Consider the following 6,027-nt stretch of genomic DNA (forward strand, 5'->3'; position numbering starts at 1 on the left):
TTGATTTTAGGGGACACAAGTGTACAGACTAGTTTTCCTGGTCCCGTGACTGGAAAGCAAGTTGACTTTTTCGAATGTACATATCATCCTCATCAATTTTGAGGGGTTTATGATGAATGTATGCTTTATTTTACTCTTAATCCATAGGCAACTCGAGGGCCGCTGTGCCTGCATGATTCATGGACTCAGAGAGTCTCCCCAACCCCTGTGAATTACTGTATGTAAAGAATTGATTATTCTTCGCACGATGATTGCAGAGGTCGAAGAATAATACAGTCGAAAAGAGGACAAAGTTTTCAGTTTGGATCTTGAGCCGGGAAAAGCACTGGTCGGATGCTTGCTGTTGTCGTAAAACCTTTTTGCAAATCAATGGGTTACATTGTGTGATCTCAGAAGCTCCGCCCTAACGGGTGCATTCCATTTTTCTATGGACCTACGACCAGGGACGAGAAATTGTACCGATCGGTCTTGCTTAACTGGTCCATTTTGTAATGGAAATGCACAAATGTCCAGTCCGGCCTGCTCCAGTCCTGTCTGGACTGCTCAGTGGAAACGAGGCACTAGGGTACTGGACCGGACGAAGAGTTTCACGTACCAGTACCATTCCGCATCTTGAGGGTTGAGGACCCCTGATTAGTGTATGCATTTTTCCCCTGTCTATGGCCCAGTACCAAGTGCCCCTCGGACCAGTACCAGTTTGCAGCCCGGAGGTTGGGTGTCCCTGATTTAATGAGCCAGCACGTCAAAAAACGAAGAGTTGGGGACAGCAAAGGCATTAAAAAGGTACGCGTATGGTGCCCTAAACATACGTCCATATATGAAGAGTTGGGTGTGAGAATGCGTTGGCTTTGATCTCTTAGTGTTGTACCTTGTTCAGGTGCAGAACTTCCTGCTTTGATTATATTGTTTGATAAAAGACAAACCCTTAAAGTCCCAATCTGGTCTTTTGATCTATTTTCAAAGAGTTCCCAGTGGTCTTTTAATTATGATTGTGCTATTTTAGCTATATAATAATAATAATAAAAAAACCTCTGTCATTTTCTAGAACATAGTTTCTGCAGAACAGCAGGAGTTTATAAGAAATTCGTCTCTGAGTTTTGGGGGGAACTGAGGGTGAGGAGCAACACCACCCCTTCATCGCTTCACCATTGCTGGGCAGCCAGAGCAGGGAGCTTGTAGCACATTTTCTATGTCAGAAACAGCCTATCATCTTTTTCAAATGGCTTTTTTTTAAATTTCCTTCTGACTCACAAACAATTGAATAAAGAAAGATTAATTTGCTCTATATACGTCCTCTATTGTGAGAAAAACGCCACAAGAACATGTTAACACAGAAAACACAGTTTTCCTGAGAGTAGGTCTTTAGAAAAAGGGTTGATGAATGACTGGCAGCTCCAAGAAGGGGTTTAAAGGAAGATGTATGTGACACAGACTTACAGGCCTCCAGGAGGACGTGTCGCTCTTTTTCTAACATTCTATCCTCACAGTTTGACTCACAGCCAGATCAAAGGTGATCTACGGCCATCCAGTCATTAGACTAGCGTTCATGGAGAAAGAAAAGAGAGAAAAAAAGAGGTCAGATTCTTTCACCCAAGTTCAAGAACACGCTGGATATCAGCCCCTCATTATGTATCTCACCCCTACCCACTCACCCCCTCATCTAAATCCCTTTCCTGTTTTTTTTCTGTTCTTTTTTTCTCTACAGCTCAAACGGCAATCACCAAGGTATGTAGCTCTACATTCACAATGGTCCATAGGGGGTCTTTCCTTTGAATCAATGCCATGGTTCACAGGATTTCAGAACACCCCACAGGCACCAACCTTTTTTCTCACTAGCAACCACTATTCCCAATTCAGATACCACCCAGCTCCACATAATGGATGACCATGGTAAAGATTTTGTCCACGATACAATAAAAGTAGTTTTTCCTTCTTAATTCTTCAGTGAAACATGTAAAAGCCCTCTCTGTCACTGTGGCATTTTGGTAACAGATGCTCAGGCCTCTTCTCTGAGATCATCCAGGGAACCTACTTCACAGTCCCTTCCAAGAAAAATAAAACTCCAGAGAATGAGAAGGTTCTAAGAGGCATTTTTAAAACGCCGTGTTCACATAGGGCAGATAATAACCACATGTGGAAGAAGCACTTTGTTCAAAGTAAGCCGGAGAAAAGGCATGTTGCATTGATTTCTGTGGTATCTGATAGCTTTACTATGTTAATAATATTTTTAGATATCATTGTTGAAACTTACCAAAACAAAGTAAGATCTGGTCACAAGTGACATTGGCTGGCAGGTACTACCCACGCCAATATCCCGTTGTTACCCAACCTCACTTTCTGAGCGGATGCTACCTTCCCCTTCTGCCTCTCCCACCCTGATCAGAGTTCCACAGGACAAATTAATGAAAAGCTTTTTTTTTTTAATGGCTGCCTTTGTAATGGTTTTATCTCCACAGCAACCATTTTATTTTTTGGTCACCTAGGGGTGGTGATTAGGTCTGTTATTTTTAGAAAAATCAGCGAAAGTAAACTTTTGGATATGATTTTGGTTCTAAATTTGTGAGCAAAAATTGCTTTGTGTGGGTATGAGATAGATTCTGTGGTTCCTTATTGAAACAGGTCTTAGTAGGAAAGTGTGATCAGTGGAGGCAGGTGAATGTTTAAAAAGTTTCGTTTTAGCGTGTTCAATAAATGCTGTCTGGCCTGCGACCTGAGGTGTGTTTTAGATTTTTGCCCCCTGTGTGATTGAGTTAAACACCCTTAACCTGGGTTAAGTTTAAATTTGCAGATTGGAGTAAGTCTATAGTATTTCTTATACCTAACCCCTTAAGTGAGATGGTCACGTTCCTGCACCACTAACTCAGAGACAGACGTTTTAGTTTGGTACTGCTGTAAAGGTTTTTTTTTTTTAGGGAAAGTGCTTCAAACTCGGGACCTCATTGTTATACTGCTAAACTTCAACCCCCCTTTGGGTGTTTTTCTTAAATACTTGTTTGATAGACATGGGCAAATTAGCATATTTTAACTTATAATTTATTGTTACCGTTTAATTTGGTCATTTGGAAATCAGGGCAGCTTTGTTTAGTTGAGTTTGTTTATTGGTCATAAGTAAGATCAAGACAATGTCAACAACGCCATGAAATGCTTGGGATGAGAAGAACTGTATAACTCACTAAAGTAATCAAGACTTACTCGTAGTATGCAATAGCACACCTTGCAAAAGTATAGATAGAAAAGTACAAAAATAATGAAGAATAATACAGTACAATAAAATACAAGCAAGAGGCAGAATTGAATACAAAGATGCAGACTGGGGTAAAACAAATTTCTGGGTATGTTGTGACGGTAGTATTGACAAAGAGGCAGTGACATACTGCACATAGTACCTTTAGTAGTTATGTGCAAATATGCAAAGTACCATCAAGAGTCCAGTGGTCTGACAGCTGGGGAATAGTAACTGTCTCTGAGTCTTTTTGTCGTGCAAGTTGACTCCTGAATCATCTACCAGAGAGTAGCCCTACAAATGAAGGGACAGGGGAAAGAGAAGAACTTGGATTGGGTCTTACTGCAATGAGTAGAGCCCAGGATAAATCCTCAGGGATACAGTATTTACTAAGAGGAGCTTGATGCTACATCAACAACCTCTGTAGATAAAGGGGGACGCTGGTGTGTTTGTTTGTCCTGAAGTCCACAATCATCTTAGTTTTGCTGACATTTATTGAAAAAATATTTATATAATGTATATGAAGAACTTATTGTTTCGGCAGCATAAATGATGATTGCAGATCTGGTCTGGAAGGTGCTCTACGGCCGACTGAGATCTATTAGGCTGCAGTTGTTTTCTTCAGAGAGCAACTGCAGTTGTTCTCATGCTCCACCAAGTCATCTGCCTGATACAATCGCTGTGTCAGAGGAAGGGTGTGCACCACAAGCAGATTCCACCACAACAAAACCATAAAAGGCCTCATATTACGGACAATTTATATTCAATTGGCTGGAACTACACAAACGGTGGTAGCTGTAGGTGTGTTTTTCTTTATCTTTCTGCCCACTTCACATGCATTTTTACTCTCCCGCATGGAGATAAGTACAAACAGAGGGCACTTAGCAGTCACTGCAGATACAGATGAAGCTCAGGGAGCGTCCCTCCACACAACCCCTCATTCTTTGATATGTTACAATCATAATATATATAGAATATGTGATGCATAAAAAAATGTCTTCATTTTCAGTTATATCTTCGTAATTTTTGTTTTAGCCCTGTAAATTAGTGTAATAAAGTCATTCAGGCTCCATCATCCCCTCTTCTCTGCTGGCTTATTCTCCTCTTCCTCTTCACTCAAAACAGAGTTAATTATGATTTGCACACAATTCTTGTTTAAAAAAGCAAATACTCCATTCAGGTGTAAAAGAAATAAAAACTTTTCTTACATTTTTTCTCCTGTGAAGGAGCAGTGTTACTGTGTGATGCTGCTAAAGTTGTGAAGCTGTCTCTGCTTTGTGTTTTTCACATATCAAATATGAAGGATATCTGTCGCTCAGCGCAGTTTTAATTAGTTAATGTCAAACACAACATGAAACAAGGCTCGCTGTACGGCCTTCAGGCTAAAACTTCTCCCACTAGTTGTCTCCAGCGTGATCCTGGGAGGGAGTTTGGCCTGATTTCTGGATATGGAATGAACTGGGGGGGTCCATGAAGTGTGTGGGGAATGTGGTTGATGGGCTCAATTTTTGCACAATCTGCAGGACCTGGAAGTGCTTTCTTGTTTGAGCTGGAGCTTTTGGAGACTGAGGAATGTGTTACAGTAGTCCATCCTGGCAAAGATAGAGAAGTGAACCATTTTTTTTCTGCAGCTTGGAGAGATGTGGGAGTCTGGCAGCGTCGCAAAGTCGGAAGTTATGCAGATGTGGTTGGCATGATGCTCAATTGTTTTCTGACGGTTGTCACAAATCTTTGCCGCTGAGAATAACAGTCATTTCAGGCGGCAGTGAACAACCCATTCAATGAACCACCAGCTGAGGTCAAAATGTCACAAATTTAATCACAGAGGAAAAAGAGCCACATTAAAACTCTTCTCAGGAACTGCGGTCTTTAGCTTTCAGGTGGAAATGGGCTGTCTACAGGTGAAAAATGGTCAAACCGGTACGGTGCACACGGGTGACCCACACGAAACATCAATGTTGTAAACTGATTGATAAACACAGAGTGAAAATGTTAAGTCACACTTTTTCAACGGGTATGCTGCAGCCGATATGACGTAGTGAACACTTATACGACACATTAGGGTAAGTAAGGGTGGAGTAGGTGCAATGCAGGTGTGGTGTACAGATTTGTCATTGTTCAATCCTCCCAAATCCTGACATAAGACAGACAGAGTGCAGTTTGTGTGGATATACTGCAGGCGTCCTATGGGAACTTAAAGGGTAACCAAACAGGGAAGTTGGAGGATTACTCCACCCACAGCCAGAATTTGAAAATCCAGTCAGAGGGGTGGGGAACAGGACTGTTATCATTACTGGAGCTAATGGACATAGTTTGACCAATCACGAAATTCAAATGTAATATCTCAATTCAACCTGTAGGGGGCAGCACACATAGTTTTTTTTTACTATTGTTTTAAAGAATTAAACAAGTTTATTTTAATTTGTCAAACATATGGCAATGACCAACAGACAGCACGTTTAAAGCCCCATTTATACAGGTCAACAGCCAAAAGAGTTGTTTTAGGTTTAGTTACCCTTTAAGTATCAAGTGCGCCGCATTATGGGAGAATTAGTAATAAGCCAGTACTCACATCTCACTAATGACTAGAAAGTGCTGTAAGGACTCTATATACGACAGCATCACCCATACATCATAAGTACATATCTTCTATTATCCTAGCAAATACTTCACAATACACTTACTACATGCACAACAATGGTACAATCCATGTCCATTACATATCTTAAGGTGGCCGTGCAAGCCTCGAGGGGACTGTAAGATTCACTTGCACTCCCTTGTAGATGTAGCTGCTCCTTTCAGGA

Source organism: Oryzias melastigma, linkage group LG13, assembly GCF_002922805.2.
Source record: "Oryzias melastigma strain HK-1 linkage group LG13, ASM292280v2, whole genome shotgun sequence".
NCBI lineage: Eukaryota > Metazoa > Chordata > Actinopteri > Beloniformes > Adrianichthyidae > Oryzias > Oryzias melastigma.